This window comes from Canis lupus, chromosome 15 (genome assembly GCF_048164855.1).
Source record: "Canis lupus baileyi chromosome 15, mCanLup2.hap1, whole genome shotgun sequence".
Taxonomy (NCBI): Eukaryota; Metazoa; Chordata; class Mammalia; order Carnivora; family Canidae; genus Canis; species Canis lupus.
In genome coordinates this window covers 45,993,995-46,015,471 of record NC_132852.1, presented here as the reverse complement: position 1 = coordinate 46,015,471, position 21,477 = coordinate 45,993,995, and the positions used below count along the sequence as shown (strand labels likewise).

The 21,477-nt window shown below is 52.4% G+C and overlaps 1 protein-coding gene across 4 annotated transcripts in view; it reads right to left on the bottom strand.

Annotated features, from left to right (window-relative positions):
• PRKAG2 (protein kinase AMP-activated non-catalytic subunit gamma 2) overlaps positions 1–21,477 on the bottom strand; it is a 265,070-nt gene that overhangs the window by 211,781 nt on the left and 31,812 nt on the right. Inside the window, exon 1 of one of the 4 annotated variants that reach the window (XM_072776913.1) lies at positions 5,927–6,044. The exons of the other annotated variants lie outside the window; for them this stretch is intronic. The gene's annotated coding sequence lies outside the window, so the exon portion shown is untranslated. Of the gene's footprint in view, positions 1–5,926; positions 6,045–21,477 lie in introns of those variants that run through there. 4 annotated transcript variants of the gene reach the window in all.

The window sequence follows — 21,477 nt, the reverse complement described above, 5'->3', positions numbered from 1 at the left end:
GCTGTGCCAGGCCCTCCCCACAGCGTCTCGGTGCTGGAAGTTGCCCTGTCATCTTTGTCTGCTGGGCCTAAACAGCAGATCATTCCTGCTCTCTAAAATGCAGACACCCCTCCAAGGACACATCCAGATTCCCTATCAGCTCCATCTTGACTCTGAAATAGGAAAGCTCATCTGTCTTCGGAGCCTGTCAAAAACTCTTTATGGTGAGGAGATCCTGTCATCCAGAAAATTCACCTTTGTAGAAATACCTATTCTCTGTCAAAGCTGGGTAGGGCAGGTTTAGGTGTCAGGGATGGCGCTTTAAGGATCATCACAGTTATAGTTAACTTGACACTTTGGATAAGCAGAAATCACCTTTCTGATCTTTTTTTTTTTTTTTTAAAGATTTTATTTATTTATTTTGAGAGAGTGTGTGTGCAAGCAGGGGGAGGGGCAGAGAGAAGGAGGGAGAGAGAGAGACTCTCAAGCATAGAACACGCTGAGCATAGAGCCAGACTTGGGGCCCGATCTCATGACCCTGAGATCATGACCTGAGCCGAAATTAAGAGTCAGACACTCAATCACCTGAGCCACCCAGGTGCCCCCACCCTTCTGACCCTTACTGGTGAAAAGATTTTTAAAAATGTCTTCACACAGGGATCCCTGGGTGGCTCAGCACTTTAGCGCCTGCCTTCGGCCCAGGGCATGATCCTGAAGTCCCAGGATCAAGTCCCACATCAGGCTCCCTGCATAGAGCCTGCTTCTCCCTCTGCCTATGTCTCTGCCCTGCCCCCCCCTCAATCTGTGTCTCTCATGAATAAATAAATAAAATATTTTTTTAAAAATGTCTTCACACATCTCAGAGCTTTGATAAGAAGCATGAGGTGGGGGGATCCCTGGGTGGTGCAGCGGTTTAACGCCTGCCTTTGGCTCAGGGCGCGATCCTGGAGACCCGGGATCGAATCCCACGTCGGGCTCCCGGTGCATGGAGCCTGCTTCTCCCTCTGCCTATGTCTCTGCCTCTCTCTCTCTCTCTCTCTCTCTCTCTCTGTGTGTGTGACTATCGTAAATAAATTTAAAAAATTAAAAAAAAAAAAAAAAGCATGAGGTGGGCAGGGTTTAAGCATCAGATGGCCATGGTTCATGTGGAGCGCCAGGGCCTCTACATCAATGGTTCCCAGAGCTGAGGGCAGGGGCAGAGGCACACTCTCCAGAAAGGTGTCTTTGTGTACCTTGTGTTCCATCACCTTTTCTTCCTTCTGGAGAGTCCCACACCCCATATGGTTGACAGGAGACTCTGTTGCTCCTGGTTGGGGGAGTGGGTTGTGCACTGTCCCTACACTACGTGAGGGTAACTGTCCGCCTGTCTCCTCACGACCTCCTCCTGAACACAAGCCATCCCAGCACAGCCTCTGCCTGGGCCATCTCCACTACCCCGAATGCCCACAAGTGTCAGCTCCAAGTTCACTTCCAGCCATGAAAATGTGACTATGAATGTGACTCAGCCAATGGAGATCAGAAAGCAAGGAGAATGTCTGTGTTTAAGGTCAAATACAGGAGCTGTTGGGGTTAGGAGAAAAGGAAAAGCTCCACAGAGCTTCCTGAGGCTTGATGCTTCGTCTTACCTCTCCTCAGCTCCTGATTCTCTGGTTCTCTCTGCAAGAAGCAGCGAAACCCTGTCCTAGGGGCTCTTGAGCCATAGAAAGGTAGAACCAAAAAGAAAAGGTAGACCAGCATCGGAGAGAATGTGGAACCCCGATTCCACAGCCCTCCATTCCACCCTCCTCGGGCTGCCTGGAAGCCCCCCGCATTGTGTGGTCAGCCCCCCAACACGGCAGTAGGGCAGCTGCAGGCGGCAGGGCTGGCTCTGCTCTGACTCGCCAAGTGTCTGTTCTCTTATTTACTGGAATCTGCACAGTAAGTCTAACTCACGGGTGACTAACGAGATGAAGCCATTATTACCAGGCAGATGGCAGACTCCCTTAAAAGCAGACACGAAGCAATAAAATGCTACCACATACCTCATTCGCAAAGTAAAAATCAAAACAAGAACCCACGTCTGACTTTGTTTTCTTCTACTTTCTCTCCCTACCCCTCCATGTGCTCTATCTTAGGGTGAAAGATGCTAAGGGAAATCAAGGAAGGGTTTTAGGATCCGAGGAAGATGATGCAAACATGCCACTGTGACCTTCAGGAAAGGGTGGTGGCAGGGGAGCCACGCCAAGATGGCAGATGACCATGTCCGCGTGGGGCAGGTGGGGCGGGAGGGACGGAGAGGGCCTGACCAGCTGCTCAGTCAGGTGGGGAACTGGCCTCACTGGGACAGCATGGGAACTACAGGGGCCCAACCGAACCCCCAGCCCCCCGGCCTTGACTCCCTGGTGAATAATCAAAGTGATGAGATCCAGAGAGTTCTATCAGAAAGCCAGATCACCTCAAGGTCCTGCTTTGAGAGGAATTCTGCTGGGCTTGGCGCCCACACTCCACAACCAACCACTCACCACCAGGAGGCTGCTGCTGATTGAGCACCTATTACAGGTGGGGAGCTGGCCCTTGTCAACTGGTCTCACCCCAATCCTGTGAGGTCTTGTGGTTATCTCCAGTTTCAGAAGAAAAATTAGGCTCGGAAAGGTGAGATAACTTGCCCATGGTCCCCAGCTGGTAGAGCGCAGGACACAGACCTGAAGTTAAGTCTGACCCCCAGACCCAGTGCCAAGGGGGCTCTGGGTTTGAGGAGGCAACTTCGCCGAGTTCTCGAGTATCAGGTGCTTATGACTACTCCCTTTTCAAAACCCCAAATTTTAGTCATTGAGGTTAGAGCTCCGTACTCTGTCCTTAACCTCTTTTAGGGCTCTACGGCCTTAAGTCACACTCATGGAAAAGAAGTTTGTCCAGGCAGAGGGAAGGTATGCCCAAGAACACAGAACATCCATGGATTCATGCTGGCCATCCCTGGTATTAGAAAGGCAAGGCCTCAGCATCTCAGGGCTGGGGAAGCCTAGAGCCTTCACTGAAACACTGGCTAAGTCCCGCTTGGTCACCACAACCTGATGGTGGCTAATAAACACATTTTCTCTGTTGGATGTTTGCCATGTGCTCCTACAGTGCAGTGTGGGGTGCAGGGGAGGAGGCAGCAGAGGTGGTGGTGGGGGGACAGGGGAGGAAGCCAGGGGGCAGGGGAGGAGAGGGGGGGAAGGAGGTGGGGGAGTAAGGGAGGAGGCCAGTTAAGGAGTCAGGGGAGGAGACAGGGGGCAAAGGGGAGGAGGCCGGTGGAGGGGGGGATTCAGGGGAGGTTTGGGGGGGAGGGGAGGAGGCTGGAGGGGAGGACTGGAGAGGAGGCTGGGGGGTGGTCTGAGGGAGGGAGACAGGGAGCAGGGGAGGAGTCAGGGGGAGTCAGAGGAGGAGGTGTGGGGGCAGCAACTTTGGAGTCAGAGGGCCTCAATCCGAACCCTAGTTCGCCATATGCCAGTTCCATAATCTTAGCAAATAGATGAAGTTCACAGAGCCTCAGTTTCCTCCTGTGTAAAATGAGGGAAGTGTCCAGGATTGTCATGAGAACTGAGATCATTAGTGTCCATGAAAATGCCATCTGTGGCACCTGGTGCCTAATATATAGTCAATAAACACTTACCAAAGCATGAAGAGCTAATAGCAGGTGATTTGGAGACATTCCTTTAAAAAACGAAAGCCCTAACTGACCATAGGAAATGATCAATCGAATGATCAATCGAATGAATCATTACAAGAACTAACTGAACACAACCTAATACAAAATAATGCATAAAACAAAAAAGTATAAGCATGAACCCACCATCTTAGCCCACAGGCCACGTATAAGGGAGTGCTAAGGGGGTTTGCTAGAAGGTACGGGTCAAGACTTGTCAGTGTGGGTGTCCCGGGGGAGGTCAGATTGCAACACTTTTCAAGGAAGAAAAATATATGGTTTGAAAGAGAACAGTAAGGAGGTGGGAAAAATCCAAGAAAGATCCTAATTTGTTAACCACTGGGCTGAAATCGGGTGCAAAATCAGAACGTGCATTTTCAGGGATCCTCAGCTGTCCAGAACTAATGACCAGGAGGTCAAGACCCAGCATCGTGCTCATCTTGGATGGCCACTGCCTGGCACGTAGCACTCAAGAGTTTGTTTCAGTAAACAGTTGACTTAATACTGGCCTGGGGACCAGAGCTTCGGAGTCCATGACAAGGGGTGACATCCACATAGCTGTCCTCTCTACTCACCTCCCTCTTCCCCACACATGCCTCAGTGAAGACCAGGCTGGGCCTCAGGGGCAAGGAGTGTCTCTTCTGTAGGTGAGGCAAGCAGGCCAGATGCTTTCAGTGACCTCTGCTGAATGAATGCTACATTCAGTGTCCTCTTGCATAGAAAGGAGTTTCCACCTGTCTCATAGACCTCATGTCGGGCCAAAACAATGAACAAAAAAACAACCCAAAAACCAACAAAAACCCCCACCTTAAATTTTTCCAGCCAAGTTCCTGTGCAAACTGCAGAAGCAAGGGAGAGGTGTGAAGCTGTGCCACTCTCCTGTGGGGTCAGGAAGTGAGCCAGCCTGGCCAGAGAGGCTGACCGAGAGCCCACGAGGCACTGTTGCTGCAATCTGTTCATTGCTTCCCTCAGGAAGCTTCCTGGGTTGACTGCTCACTTCCCTCCTGTCTACCCCTGCACTTCTCTTCCCTAGCCACACCTGACAGCACCTGAGAGGCCCTCCATTTATGTTTTGGGGTCTCCCCTGCACTCAGGGAGGTAAGCCTGCACCCTGCTGCCCCCGGACCCACCAGTGTTTTCAACGCTTGGCACCTGCCATGATGCCATACTCAATCCTCTACTGTTCCCCAAGTCTTGAAACTGTCTAATAATTCTGTTCTCTCTCCCGCCCCCAAAGGTGTTAAGTCCAGAAGCACAGAATCAAGCCGCATTCTTCTATTTACCTGCCCCTGCCCCCGCCGGGTCCCCCAGCCCAACCCCTGGCCTCAATTAGTAGGACCCAAGTACCAATCTCAGACTCTGAGCTGAAGTTCGGTCACACACGACTAATGCAGCCCCTGGCTTAGGGAGGGGGCTTTGGGGGAACCAGAAAAACTCAGCAGCCTGCTCCAAGCCGCAAGCCTGGGTGTCAGCGGAGGCTGAGGGGCGACAGTCCTTTCCAGCAGCAGCTCTGCAGACCTGGGTTCTCAGCCCCCACCTGCCTCCTCCAGACCAGAGAGCAGACAAGCCTCGGCTCAGTCCTCGGTGAGCACATCTTCCATCTTCCCCCTTCCCTTCCTTGCCTGCTCCCTCCCAGTTTCTGTTTCTTCAATATTTTCTCCAGAAGGTAAAAGCAACAAGTATGCCTCCTAGAGCTCGCCCTCGCCGGGCAGGACACCAGTGGACTGGGCTGTGTGGTCAAGAGCCCTGCAAGGGACAACATGGGGGGGTGTCCTAGGGCTCCCACACCATCCCCAACCCTTTCTGTTTGGGGACAGATTGAATAATAAGTGATGACTCGGGAAGTGGGGGAAGAAAGGCAGAGGATGCCAACTCTGCTGAGATTTCAGCGGGGAACTTGTCTCCGAGGTGGGAAGGTGGGGCGCAGAGCAGAGCCACACTCAGGAGCGGGCAGCTCCAGCTCCCGGGCAGGGCGGCCCGGCGGGGGAGGAGGGGCCAACACGGAGAGGGAACACGCCCCCACACACATACCACCTCCACCACTATCCTCTTTCAATCCCCAGGAAAAGTTAGGTAAGGAGAAAACACAGAGCCCGGAGGTAGGGAAGGAACGCTGAGTTCCCCCTGGGGGTGTTCAATTGAATACGAGGCCCCCGCAGAACAAAGCGACGATTCAGCATCAGTCTGGCAAAGAGAGGAGACAAAGCATGGGGGGGGGGGGGGGCGCACACAGAAACGCACAATCACCACGCACTCGGGGACGCGGCTCAGGGGTCAGCTTACTCAGCCCCAAGGGGTCCCGGGGGTGTCCTCGCGGTGGCGGGTGCCGACTGCAGGTGCCGGGCCCACAGGCTGCGGGTGCCGCAGGCGCAGCGCTCCCGGCTCCGACAGATCCTGCCGCCCGCTCCAGAGGCCCATGAGAGTCGGCTCGCCCAGCCCCCTCAGCACCGGCGGGTTCGAGGGTTCGGCCGCTCCCCGAGCCGCCACCGCCGCACGTCTGCAACAGATGGGCACCGGGGCTGGGCGTGTTCCCAGTCCCCAGAGCAGCGCACCAAGCGGACGGCAGACAGCATGAGCTGGCCCGAGACAGCGCCGGCGACAGTCTTGTTGGCGAGAGGTGCTGTGCTGCTCAACACGCAGGCAGAGCGCGGGCAGATCCCCTCAGTGACGGGACTGCAGCCAGCTGTCATTACCACCTGTGCCCGGGGCTGCTGGGGAGGCAAGTCCCACTACACAGGCGAGGGGGGGAGGAAGGGGGAGGCTGGGCCAGGGCTCTTAAAAAGACAGGCGGCAAGGCTAAGGAAGGCAGGAGAGGCTGATGATGCAGCAGCCGGTGGCATCATCGGCCGGAGGTCCTGAGGCCGCCAGGGCCCCTGCGCCGTCCCCATCTACACGGGCCAAGGCCGGCTAGCTTCAGAGGACACAGTGGCTGCGGCCACCCGGACTCCCCAGGGAGCCCTGCCCTGGGAACGGGAATGCATCCTGCTCTCTGGCCACGGCCCTGCCAAACGGCCCTTCGGCCCTGCCCACACAACCTGCCCACACCTGGAAGGCACCATGGGCCCTGCCTGTATCCAGTGCGTCTTGTTTTCTGTAATTCTGAGGCTCTGACGTCTGTGGCCTCTGCGCAGCCCCAGGTGGGACCACCCTCCTGGGGTTAGCCCCTCCCTAGAGAGAGTGAATGGCTCACCTGGGAGCAAGCCTTTCAGATGCAAAACAGCCCCTGCAAGCACGCCCGACCGACCTCCTCCCCCTGCATTAATCACCCGGGGCAGCACCAGACAGCCAGGGGCACCGCTGCACCCAGAGCCTGCTGAAATGATGCCAACCAGCCAATCCCAAACCCACTTGCCCTGCCTCACCAGATCCTTCCAGCACAAACCACAATTGCCTACATTTGCCTACATTTTCCTCGCACACCTTGTGCCTCCTGACCCAGCCTGGGGCTTCTCTGCGTGGTCCCACCTGGTGTGCTGAGCCTCCTATTTCTAGGGGTCTGTGAGGATGGTAAACGCCTTCCTTCCAATCTTGGTGTCTCTATGTCTTCCCATACCTGATTGAAACAGAGCCTGGGTTACCTTCACACACTTCCCTGGGGAGTGTGCAAGCTGGCTGGGAAGAAAACAGATTAGGAGAAAATGAGCAGGAGAGGCACTTGGCTGGCTCACTCGGAGGAGTGGTTAAAAGCATGTGACTCTAGATCTCCACATTGTGAGTTCAAGCCCTACGCTGTGTGTTGGGGGATTACTTAAAAATATATTTTAAAATCTTCTTCATAAAGGGAGAAAATGTGTGTCCTCACTTCAGAAGCCTGCGATGCTCATTATTAAATAAAACTTACTAATGACTTAAGCTTGTTAGCAGTGGAGAAACTGCTTCAAAAGACAGTACTCAGGCAGAGGAGGAGTCTTCCTGGAAGAATCTGTTCTTTGATTCTATGACAGGATTTAGCTGGCAGATCTGTGGTTCAGGAAAGGGTGACAAATGTGAAGGGCAGAGTGGGACAGCCGTGGAGGAGGTATGCAGGATGCTTTGTGGGGAGAAAGGAACGCCGCATGGCGTCCAAGGTCATGAACAAAATGGCAACTGAGAGTTTGGAACTTCGGGAAACTCCTAATAGAGTTGGAAGTCTGTGGTTTTCTTAAGGTTTCTTTCTGCCCAGAGGGTACAGAACGGTCACTGTTCACCCAAAGAACACACCCATTCTGAGGCCCGAGGGATCAGAGGCATGGGTATGGGGCCAGGATCTCTCTGGCTACCAGTTATGCTGAACCTGAACCCTGTTTTCTTGCCTGCAGACTGAGCAACATGTTACCTAAAGGACCTCTGGGCCCTCTCAGACCTACACACAGACATTTTGTGACAACAGCTCAGATACAAACCATTTCTCTGAACCTCAGGTCTTCTTCTTCTGAGAAAATATTCTTAGGGAAAACACTCACTCTGCACATCTCCCAGGGCTGCTGTTGGGATAATGGACGAGCAAGCTTTTGGACAAAAACAAGTAGCAACTTGGGACATACAAGATAATTCTGGAAGCAGAGGGCTGTGCTAGTGTAAACTCACGGCTTAGCAAGAAGCTGGTGCCGTTTAGGGATGAGTGGAACGCCACCACCCTGCAGCCAGCCCCCTGGCTGTGGTACCAAGGGTCGGCCAGAGACCCAGCCAATCACAATATTTTCTCCTGCTGGTTCTGGGACTAGCCTCGCTGGGTTAGCTAGGCTTGTTTTATTTTGTGCTTTATTCCAAAGTATACAAACAAACCCGAGGGAAAAAAAGCTAATTAGTTTTGCTTGGAATGCTGGAGATGCCAGAGAAATGGGCTTTGCCATCCAAAGCGTTCAAAGGCCTGCTGCACTTGGAGACAAGCGCCTGCAAATGACTTATAGTCTGTGAATGACTTTCTGCAATTCTGACTGCCAGTGATTCCATGTGTCAGGTACCTGGCATTATCTGTTAGAGACTGAGGAGCATAAACAACCCCACTCCAGCCTGCAAGCTACCAACCACGAATACAGTTATTGCTTTCACCTGCATCTATTCCCACTCCCCAAACCTCCACTGCACCCTACGTCCCTGCTTCCTCTTCAGGCTTGCAGCTTTTCCACCTACTCCCCGTGGAGGGTGGAGGTCTGCTCTCCTGAAGGAGAGGCCCAGTGGACTGAAGACATTTGTACAGCCTAAGGCTGCTGTTGGTTCCATCTTTGGTCTTGAGAATATTCCTGCCTGTGGGACATCCCCTCTGACTCACCTGCCCTTCACTTATCAATCTTCCTAAACACTGCTTTCCGAGTATTGCCCTTGTACCCTCACCAGACCAAAAATGACCAAGCAAAAACAAAATAAAACAAAAACCAGAACAATGGCTCCATGCTACCTGCAGAACAAAGCCACATTCTGCAGTGAGCCACGGCTGCCCAATCTTCCAACTACTCCAGCTTGCACAAAGCTGTTGCCCAGGGTCCTCATGGGCCCCTCAGCACCCCATGCCTGCACACTACTGACTCTGCCTGGTTTTGCATGCCTGGTTTTGTATCCCACAGTCCTCATGGGTCCCCCACCACTCTCAATAGGCTTTCCCAACATCTGTAAGTTATTACCCAGCCTCTCTCTCCTGGAATTGATTTCTTGAGTATATTTTTAGTGCTGGGTATTTACAAATGTCTCAACTTGCACAACAGGGAAATGGGTAAAATAATACTTTTTTTTTTTTTTAATCAACAAGGAAACTGGAGCTCAGAGAGGCTGAGTTGCCAAAGTGACAGACACATCAGTTCCACCACCAGGATTTAATCACAAGTCCATCCCCTCTAGAGCCTGGCTGTGTTCCACACATTTAACAGGTTCACACCCACTCCCTTTTATTTACTTATTTATTTTTGCTTATCTGTATCTTCTGGTCTCTCTGTAGCACAGGCTATTGTTTGTTACTCGTGTAATTAAAAATAAGAGGGTATGCTCACTCTTGAAGTTGGAAGGTTCCCTTTTAGGGGGTCCGTCCTAAAAGGCAAGTGAAGGTTTAGGCACAGAGGTGGGCTGTGCAACAGTGGGGAAGGCTCTGATGCCACCCAACGTGCAGGAACGGGATTATCTCGTGTGCTCTGATGGAGTCATGCACTGGGGGGTAAGGAAATCACAGCAAATCACAGCAGTGACTTCAAAGACTACAAATAACATGGGAAATGTGGCAAGGAAAAACTCCACACTATTCTCTGCCTTACCTCAGCTGTGCAAGTGCCACCGAAGACTAAAAACACACTCACACAGGGAAAGGAGGGTGCCCCTGCCTGCCTGCCATGGGTATCAGACCTGGGTTCGATTTCTGAGCATCCTAGGAATCCGGCACAGACCCTTTGCCAAATCCCATGCCATCTTCATTCGTGAGCCTAAACACCAAATGCTGCATGCCCACCTCATCTCCTGATGAGAGCCACAGCTCTAACAGCAAAGGGACCCACAACCCCACATCCGTACTGGCCACGGTGCCAGGCCTGGGTATCACGCTAATCACAGAATCCTGCAGACCGACAGCAGCTGCTCAGCAAAGCCTTATCGCTCTCCTTTTGTTGGTGGCCAGCACTGCTGGCCCTGCACTCCCGGCAGCGATCCTGCGGCTGCCAGATCTATGCCTAGGGAAGCCAGAGACACTGAAACCAAGGGTTCCCTGGGCCCAGTGCCCGATTCCTGGCTGTACTGGCTGTGCTTGTATTTTGGCCCAGAAGGGGGGGCACAGCCTGGTGTTAGCATGGTGCTGGCTCAGCCGTCCACTGGAAACAGTGTCTGAGATGTCCTGGGTCGCGCAGGGGTGCCAACAGCTATGGTGTTTCCCTCTGGAATCCCATTCCTACAAACAGCCTGAGGCCAGCCTTCCTGACTCTATGAGCCCTCTGCAATACGTTGGGGCAGTCTGATAGCTTCTGAAGTATCCCAGCTGGGAATCAAGATGACAAAGACTACTCAGCATGTCCAACATCCTTATTAAAGTCTATACTGGAAGACTTGCGAATCAGCTCAAGAAATGTTTGAGCTCTTTTCCCTCGGAGGAGTGCGTGGTGTTCAAGGTAAGTAAGTGCTGGCTCAGGCTGGCTCGGTAAGGGATGGCACAGGCTGTAGCACCTCTGCATAAACCCGCCAGAGATCCCCACCCCCCTACCTCCCACCTCCCCACCCCCAACCCCTCCCCCCCACTGCCCAAGGCAGCAGCAAGACTTCCCTTGAGCTACAGGAATAGGTTGTACCTGTGGCCTAACATCATCTGTGGCGGTCTGGCAAACTCTGGCATAAGAGTCCTTTCCAGGTGGTATGCCACCTGCTGCGGGGGGGCGGGATACCCAGCCTCATTCACCTCCAGTGCTGGAGGCCGCCACACTTTACAAAGTACCCGGACGTCTGCCAGCTGAGCTTCCGGGGTCCCTCCCGGGAGGATCCCTCTAGCCACACAGAACCAGCAGCTCTGGAACTATGCACATTTGCACACAACCCTCAAGCTCCCCTGCCCTGGTTCCAACAGAGGGGAGCTAAAACCAAACCCAACCCTGCCAAGGGTAACTAACTCTCCATCTTTCACAACCAAGTTCTGGACTCTCGAAGGTCTTCAGAGACTCAGACTACCTGATGGGGCTGCAGGTGTGGACACTCATCTCAGGCCTCCATCTCCCCGCAGCCTCCAGCGCAGGGCAGGTCCTGAGCCTCCCACCTGCAGAAGTGTTGTGTGTGTGTGTGCAGACTATGCATGTGTGCATGTGTGTGTAGGAGCCCACTGCCTCCCCTGTTGTAGAGCTGCAGCTCTCAGCTCCGCTGACTAGTACACCAGCTCTAAATCCCAGGCAGCCCACCAGGAAGTGACCTGCGCCAGGCCAGGAGCTGGGTGCGGAGGGGGCCAGGATCCCGACTCCCGCTAACTGATAGGGAAGGGCTGAGCCCTGCCTGCCAGAAAGCTCGCTGGGCTTGTTCACGTGGCCCCATGGTGACCTCTCCAGACTCGGTCTGAACAAGTCTTAGGTGTGGAAGGTACAGGGAACAGATGGTAGAAGGGGAAGGACTTGCCATCTGTGCTGGCAGCCAAAACGGTGATGCACACTGAGGGCGTAGGGGTGGATTGGGGGTAAATAGGACACAGGCACACACGCACACACTCACATACGCATGCACACACGGGTATCTGCCTGCCGAAGCCCACGTGGACCTCTTCTCTGCCAGGCTCCTCTCTGAGCCCACCCCAGCCCCAGGGGCTGCAAAGCCTCTCCTGTATCCCCTGCCCTAGCTCCTCCAGCGCCCATCATGTTAACTCCCAGGCCCACCCTATAGCTCTGAGGAGCACACACTGTCTTCACCACTGCACGGTCTCGGTCTCATCCAGGCCCATTGACTGGCCAAGGAGAATGCTCCTCAGATCCCAGGAGTGGGTGTCTACCGTCTGGGACTCGAGTGTCCTTGCCTTGCAAAGAAATCGCATGGCCCTTGGAAAGGCCCTCCTTTCCCTCTTTCATTTTCTTGCAGTCAAGAACAGGATGGGTTTGGGCCCCAATACAGGCCCCTCAGTCTGTCAGAGCCCCTGCAGCCCCCCACCCCCCCACCGGGTCTTGCTCTACCTCTTGGTGGTCCATCTCCTAACAAGGAACACTCCTGGGGCACCCAACTACAGAACACGAGAGAAACAGAGGGGCCTCCAACCTCGGGAACTTGAGTCCTGGCTGGGAGGAGAATCACGGACACGAGGAACCACCAGGCTGAGGGCTGATGTCGTGCCTCACGTGGTACAGACAGCAGCCTCCACAGAAGTTTCCAGGAGAGGCTGCACTGGAAGAAGTCGTAAAAAAGACTTCTGTGAAAAAGAGCTTCATGAAAAGAGTAAGGCTGAGGGTTTGAGAGGTAAGCAACAACAGGCTAAGAAAAACAGGCGTGGGACAGTCCCTGGATTTGTGAGGCTCCCTGGGACGTGCTCCCTCTTCGGTCCCTGGACATTCTGCCAATGGAAGGCTCACAACAACCAGGTCTCCCCTTCAAGCCCAGAGCCAGGTTCGGTGCACCCACAGCTGAATGCTGGCTGAGGGGCTGAGCTTGGCTGTATCAGGCAGGTGCTCCAGTTCTGAACGTCTGTGACCTAAAAGTGCCTCAAAGGCACCACTGAACAGAAGGCTCTGGGCCCAGGTGGCGAAAGCCAGGCTGCTGCCTAACATGCACCAGTCTTCCCAATTTAATTGAAACCAACACAAATCACACTGGGGCATAAAGCAATTTTTTCCTCCAGATTGCCCTTTCTAACCATGGCCCCAAGCATGTCCTCTCTGAGGCTGGACTCATCTTCCTGAGCACTCTGACGGGGAAGAGTCTTCACTCATCCTTTTAAACTGACACTACTGTTCTGCGGGTTTCAATTCCAGTCCTGCCGTCTGCTAGCACTGTGACCTTGGACAAGCACCGAACCTCTCTGTACCTCCATTTCCTCTTCTGTAAAATGAGATTAATAACAACCACACGTACCCCACCGGGTTGCCGTATGTGATGTATATATGGAAAGACACACGCACATGTGCATGCATATACACACCTGTATTCTAAATACAGACAGACACAGCCTGGTATGTAGCGTGGGCTGTGTGGGTGCTGGTCTGAGTTTTAAGGGAGTAAACAGGACCTGGGAACTGATGGAAACCAACAGCCTGGGAGGCAGTACAGCCCATTGTAACGACATGCGATGCAGGTGTGAAAGGAGCATCTCACACCTGGCATCTCACACAACGATGAGATAGAGCCTCAAAGACTGCACCTCAGGACAAAGTAGGAAGGGGCAAAAGGTAATCAAAAGAAAGCTCTGGAAACACACACTTGCAACCACCTCTGGGACAGGTCTGGGGTTGGAGCAGAACTGGGGACATCCCACGGAAGTCTCTAGCAACAGAAGCGGCAGAAGGGCCAGGAGAGGGCTTGGATACTGCCGCCGCCGCCGCCTTGAATAGACCCACTGACCAGGGTTCAGCCTTACCTGGTACAAGCCCTACTGGAGCCAAACAGGAACCAGCGACAGGCCCTGCCCTGGAGAAGCTTTTGAGTCCCACTGCGGGAACAAGACTGGAGCTCTAGAACATGCTCCTGTGATGAGCTCGACAGATAGGTGTCCAGTGTGCTCAGGGAGGACGCATCACTTTGGGTTGAAGGCTCTGAGCTGAGGACCAGGGGGTGGGCCGGTGGGATGGGACCAGCTGCCCCAGTTAGTGCTGGGGTGCCCTAGGACAGGGAGAGCCACCACACCGCAGAGTCAGCTTCCTTTTTTCTCACAAATGGCTGTTGGGTGCGGGAAGAACAGTGAACCCACAACAGAAAAATTTCAGCCCTGATTTAAAAAAAAACAAAACAAACCTTCTGCATCTATCAGCCGTGGGGAAGCTGAGCCTCTGCCAAGCACAGGGCCCCACTGTGGACCTCTAAGTGTCCTTAGGACACCTCAGGGGAAACTGGTTTTCAGCTCCTGCCACCCCCTTCCCCTCCCTCGCCCAGAGCAAGAGGAATGCACCTCAGCTGCAGAACCTGCTCCCTGACCTCGTGTCACTTACAAGCAGGAGCCCAAGGCCTGAGCCGGGCACGCAGGTGGGGGTGCAGGTAGCCACCTACGTGGCCAGGTGTGGCCCCAGCACAGCACCTGCCTGCAGACATCCCCATGAAAGATGGAAGAACAGGAAGGCCCCCATCTCCAGGTTCGTTGCTAAAGGGATTCCATCTCAATGAACTCTTCTGAAAATCAAACGAACACAAAACCTTAAGCTAGAACTTTTCAAAGATATTAACAGGCATTATACCTCTCTCTCAGAATGCATTATACCCTTCCTTACTCTCCTGGGTCGAATCGTGTCCTCTCCACCAAAAGTGAGGTCAGAGCCCTAACGCCCAGCACCTCTGAACGTGACCTTATTTGCAAAGAGGGTCTTTACAGAGCCAATCAAGTTACACTGAAGGCACCAGGGTGGCCCTGCTCCAACATGACTGATGTCCTTACAAATGCAGAAATGTGTGGGGGTGCCTGGGTAGCCCAGCCAGTTAAGCGTCTGCCTTCTGCTCAGGTCATGATCTCAGGGTCCTGGGATCGAGTCCCTGCATCAGGCTCCCTGCTCCTTGGAGAGCCTGCTTCTCTCCCTCTACCACTCTCCCTGCTCGTGCACTCTCGCTCTATATCAAATAAATAAAAACTTAAAAAACAAAAATAGGCAGAAATTTGGACACAGACATATAATATAGACAGGGAGGAGCCACGGGGAAGACTGATGACTAGGACCTGAGGAGACAAGCCTGGGACAGATCCCCCCAAGGGCTGTCAGAGGGAGCACAGCCCTGCCTGCCCACACCTGCATTTCAGACTTTTCACGCCAGACCTGGGACATGATCAATCTCTGTGGCTCCAAGCCCCCCTGGTTTGTGGTGCTCTGTTAAATGCACCCCTGGAAACCAAGACGCTTGCTTTTTTTCCCCTTCGTTTCTCAACAGCTTTATTAAGACAGAATTCACAAGCAGTAAGTTCATCCATTTCGAGTGCCTGATAAAATGGCTTTTGGTATATTCACAGGGCTGTGCAGCCATCACCACAACCAATTTTAGGACATTTTCGTCACCCCAGAAAGAAGCCCCATGCCTGTTACTTCCATTTCCCTGTCTACTCCCCAGCCCTCAGCAACCACTGAGCTACTTTCTGTGTGTGTTTCCAATGTTTCCTACAAATGGAATCATTCATCACGTGGTCTTTTTGAATGGCTTCTTACTTTCTTAACGGAATAAGCCCAGGTATTTGAACATGAGTCTGTCCGTACCTTACGGGGGAAACCTGCTGGCTGGGGGATCAGAGTTTGAATCTGCTCCCTACTCTCTTGCTCCGTGACCATAAGTAGGTTTCTTCCCCTGTGGGGCCCAGAGTCCCCACCCCAATCCCCGTCTGTGGGGGCTGCAGCTTCATGGGGGGTAAAGGGGTACAGTGACAATGCTCATATGGGCCTGCCAGCCCTGGTCTTATTCATTGTTAGCCCCCTTCTCTTGCCTTGAAGCCTCATTGCCACTTTATTGAAGGAAGTTGTCATTTACTGCAGAGATGGCCCTGGGGGTACTGCGCAGGTAGGGCTTGGTGGGCCCTCCCATGGAATTTCCCAAATCTCTAAGCCTTCCTAGTAGCCAATAAAAAAAATAAAAAAATAAAAAAAATAATTATGTCGGGTAGCCCAGTGCCAGGTTCTGCACACAAATTACTGTTCTGATTTGACTCTTCCAGCCCCTTCCTCACTATCAGCTTCTAAAGACATTCTCGTTTTCAGACTTCTCATCCCCTGCCTGGTCTCGGAAGGAGCCACGGTGCGTAGTCAGGGAACCTGACCACCGTCCACAGGTCTGTGGCCAGCTCATCACCTGCATGCTAGTTGGTGTGTGGTGGGCTGGTCACCAGCTCTGTGATGGGGAACCTTCACCGTCTCCCCACAGCCCCGCCGGCCCTGCTGACAAGGCAGAGAAGACCAACTCCCAGGTCGGTGGTGGGGGGGGGGGGGGAGCTCCTAGCACCATCACTGGGTTTAGTGACTAAGACAGGAGCCGTGGTGACAGGTGGGAGAGACGGGGCAGGTCGGCTGCAGGAAAGCTCTGTAACAATGACCTGCCTTGGTTTGTGAGCACTCACCATGTACGGGCACAGCAGTGGGCACAGGGCCCTCTGCCACATACAGTCTGACCAGAGAGCAGAACCAGAGGAGATGGGAGTCTGGGGCCGTCAGACTCTCAGTGGCCTCATCTGCCCCAGAAGCTTCACAACTCAGAAACTGTCAGAGACTGGGGAGGGAGGAGGCAACAAATGACACCTAAGTCTGCTGTTGCTCAAGCTTCCTCAGCCTGATCCTGGGGTCCTCCACCAGGGCAGGGCCCAGAAGCAGGCCCAGAGCCACTCCAGTGAGTGGGAGCTGGAAGGGAGGTCAAGTCAGCTCCTGGTGAAATCCTTTGTCTGATGTTCGGAACCTGGAGGGACCATCAGAAGCCCCAGGGGCACCGTTTCATCAAAACACAGATGTCCAGAGTTGTCTGCAGAGCTACTGTCTCAGAACTTCCGTGGCTGAGAACAGGACTTCAGGGCACCAAAATGCACCCTATTTAAGAACCTATGGGGGCACCTGGTTGGCTCTGTGGTTGAGCATCTGCCTTTGGCTCAGGTTGTGATCCCAGGGTTCTGGGATCGAGTTCCACATCAGGCTCCCCTCAGGGAGCCTGCTTCTCCTTCTGCCTATGTCTCTGCTTCTCTCTGTGTCTCATGAATAAATAAAATCTTTTAAAAATCCTTAAAAGAAAAAAAAAATAACCAGCACCTCGTGGTAGAGGCAAGTAAATATGCATGATGGTTCATGGCATCATTTGTCCTCAAAATCAAAGGTGCCTTTGAGAAGGGAGCTACGAAGCCAGGAATGGGTGCTTTCCCTTTAAGAAGGAATCAGGTTTTGAATCAAGTAGACCAAGAAGCAATCACTTGGACTTTGGATGCTCAAGGACAGTGCAGTCAGTTGCCCTCAGTCCAGAATGTTTCTAATATTCCCTGACTTAGAAGGCTTCTCAGCTGGAAGCTTCGTAATGGGCTCAGGTCAAAGGCCCCAGCGAGGGCTATACTTGCTCAGTGTCCTTCTGCCTGTCTCCTGCTATCCCCTCCCTCCCTACAGGCATCCCTCTTGCACACCCCAGCCCTAATGTCAGACCTGGTCATGGGCCACCTCCCAAGGGAAGGTTTGGAAGCTGTCCTGTGTTCCAAAACCGTCTCTTAACCCTCTGCAGCAAGGACTGGGTTCCGGGAACAAACAGGCCACAGCTGCCCATGATGGACACGTAGACTGGGAGAGGAATAAGTCTCGGTCATGTCTCCCCACTGAGATTTAGGGTCATGTGTTACCCCAGCATCGCTCACTGATGCTCACGTCACTGCCTCCTCTCTTGCTCCCTACATAGCTCAGTGTGACCTGCTACGGTTGCAAATGTTGTTTCTTTGGCTTATTCTGGCTTATTCCCCCCGTTACACTATTTGAATCAAGTCTGGATTGAAGGGGCCTCTCTGAGAGGCAGCTCTGAACCCAAATACAACACGATTTAACAAATCCACTTTATGTTACTCCCAAATTTTTAAATTTTTTTTTTCATTTATTTATGATAGTCACAGAGAGAGAGAGAGAGAGGCAGAGACACAGGCAGAGGGAGAAGCAGGCTCCATGCACCGGGAGCCCGACGTAGGATTCGATCCCGGGTCTCCAGGATCGCGCCCCGGGCCAAAGGCAGGCGCTAAACCGCTGCGCCACCCAGGGATCCCCCCAAATTTTTAATACTTTGTATGTTTTGTGTCCTTTATGATATCTTGAGATAATGTGATGACAATCTTTCTGTAAATACTCATAACCCTTAATGTAGAGCCAGACACCAAACACTGCTTTCTCTTGACTGGGTTAATCCAACAAACACGTACTAGACCCTCATGGTGTACCAGGCACGCAGGTGACAAGGGCACACAGATGATAGGCAAAGTCTCGGTCCCATAAGCAAGTCCTGATTTGGGGTTAAGAATACATTCAAGACAGGTGTTCTTGCCTACAAGCCCAAAGCCTGTGTTCTCAGCCGTGTCTCTCTCTCGGGGGCTCTCCTCAGGCCCACCCTTTAACCAGGGATTAGGACAAACGGGTGAGGTCAGGGTATACCCAGAATACAGACCCTGGAGCTTCAAATCCATGCCACTGCCTGCCAGGCCAAACTTCCTGCCCCCACCCCAGGACTCCTTCACTTCCCCTTCCTGCCCACAATTGCCTCCAAACAAAAATTAGTAACTAAGCAACTGCTATATCCTCCGCCAGTAGTTACAGTGACCGGAACGTCTTGGTTTGCCCAGGACCCATCAGATTTTAAAACAGAAAGTCCCACATTCTAAGAAATCCTTATAGTCCCTGGTGAACCCGGGCAGCCGGTCTGCCCAAGGGACAGAGGCTGCCTCCCTATGCCCCACCTCAGACCTCCCCACCCCGGAGGCCACGTGTACCTCTGTGCATCTGTCCACACCACTGGCCGGACCTCCCACACCCCTGCCCGCTTCCTCTCTGCCTCTCCTGACTTCAAGCCCTTTGGTGAAGGAGGAAACACCCTCCCACTTTTCCCTTCCTCTCTGTTTCATTTATTTAGTAAAAATTAGCCCTAATCATTGAATAAGAAGAGAGCCAGGGATCTGTGTTCCTCAGGAAAAAGTAATTACTATAAGTGAAAACAAAAGTTTTAAAGTGAAATTAAACCTAAATAAGAGGGTCCCCACGTCCCCGGGTATATGGAGGATGTCTAGAAGGATTCAGAATTCCTGTCACATTCTCCATTTAGCTCTTTTTCCTCCTCTGAACAAACCCACTTTTCATAAAATGTAGCTTTAGAGATAAACAAAACACACCACTGCAATTCCATTCTGCCTCTTGCTTTTTTAATGACTACATCCACTCCCCCCATTCACCAAGCAGTGTGTTCCCAGCCCTGTAGAGCCAATTTACAGCAGCCACTGTAGCCACAAAAGGCCATGTATATAGGGGTATCTGGGTGGCTCAGTGGTTAAACACCTGCCTTTGCCTCAGGGTGTGATCCCAGGGTCCTGGGATCGAGTCCCGCATCGGGCTCCCCGCCGGGAGCCTGCTTCTCCCTCTGCCTCTGTGTGTCTCTCATGAATAAATAAATAAAATCTTAAGAAAAGAAAAAGAAAGGCCATGTTTAAGCCAAAGGCCACTCAACTGCCCATGAGCCAACAGAAATGAGGATCAGAGACAGCTTAGGATGGGGAGCCAGAACCAGAAAAACAGAGAAAGTGGGGAGTGAGGTGGGGAACACAGCAAAGTCAAGTCAGACGTTTGGCTCTAAACTGCCCGCGTCCCACTGGCTCTCAACCTCAGACACAAATCATCTGGGGAATTTAAAACAACAACAACACAAAGCCCGGTACCTGGTCACAGTTTCTAATTAAATTCTCCTGGGGAACAGCTGGGCACTTGGGCGTTTTAAATGCCCCTCAGGTGAGCCTGACATGCAGCCACGTTTGAGAAGCACGGCAGTAAAACCAAGAAAAATAAAACATGACGGGTTATAGTTGCCCATTTTACGCAAGAAGTGAATAGACCAGTTCCTGGGGAGAAGCATGGCTTTTCCTAACACACATTCCCGTAGACATTTCTTGAGCTGGTTTTGGGTAAAACCTGAATTACCATAGCGTTTTCTGGCATGGCTTCCAACACCAGACCCTGGACACCCCTGAGGTGTCCCCAGGGGTCACGGGGCACTCATCCTGGTGCTGCTTCTCCCCGATGCTACTTGGAGCCTGTGCCACGTGCCAGCCCCGTAGCAGATGCAATGAACCCTTCCTGACACCACCGTAGCTCCCCTGCTCATCCAGCCCAGAAAAATGCTGAAGCAGTGACCCAGGGCAACACGAGCCTGGGTTTCAAGTTCCACTTAGAACGGAGGGTGAATCTATGGGCACCACCACCTATTCACTCAACAAGTAGTAACAGGCCCCTGCTGCCCAGGAGGAGCTCCAGCCCTGATCCTTGGAATGAATGCAATTCCTTATCCATGGGTCTCCATGCTTTTGTGAGGAACACCTGCATCTCCTTCCCATGGAGCCTTGAGACAGATCCCCAGGGTCAGAGTGGCTGTCTAGGGGTCCAGAGAAGAGGACAGTATCAGGATGGACAGCAAATCCCAGCCGAACGGCGGGGGGAGGGGGGCTGTCCTTGAGAGCAGGGCTGATATCCAACTCATGTGGCCTAGTACAGGTCCTGATGGACAACAGTACATGCTCGACAAATATTTGTGGAAAGAGAGAATGAATAGTGCCTGAAAAAAACACAAATGATAGTGATAGAAAGAGGACAGTGATAGAAAGTCTGGTAAAGCAAAGGCAAGAGGGAAAAAGGGATTTTCTGCAGATTTAGGAAACATACAAACTGATGGGAAGCATATAAGCTTGTCTCATCTCTTCCTCATCTCTTTTAGGGCCTTCAGGCTCACAAGATGTCGGCATGCCACTGACCATACATGTGCTCACTGGGGGTGCCCTGTACACTCCCAACACGTTGTGCGCTCTCTTGGACACGACAGCAAAAGCCACAGGCAACAGAAACAGATAAATTTGGCTTCTGAAGAGTGAAAGGACAACCTTCAGGATGGAAGAAAACATTTTCAAATCATGTATCTGATAAGGGATTTGCATCTAGAATATATAAAGAATTCTCCATCTCAATAGTGAAAAGACAACCCAGATATGTGCAGACATCTCTCCAAAGGACAATGTACAAATGGCCAAAAAGCCCAGGAAAAGATGCTAGACAACGCAGGGAAACGCAGCTCAAAACCACAAGGCAGCGCACATTGCTCCCACTGGGACAGCCACAATGAAGATACACACAGGAACACATGCTGGTGAGGACGTGCCCAAGTTGGGAGCCATGTGGACCACTGTCCAGCAGCTCCTCAAAAGTTAAACACAGAGTGACTCCACTGGCCAGTGGTAATTCTGTTCCTGGGTATAAACCCAAGAGACATGAAAACACATATCTACACAGACACTTGTACGAATGTCTACACTATTCATAGATCATTAGCACCTTCAAGGAAACTATTAACACTAGCACTATTACAAATAGTAATAGTGTAGACACTCGTACAATACATTACAAATAATGTAGGCTACATTATTCCTAATAGGTGAAGGTAGAAGCTACCCAGGTGTCCTCTAACCGATGAACAGACAGACGAAGTAAGGTGTGTTCACACCATGGAATATTGTGAAGCCGTAAAAAGGAATGAATTACTGATGG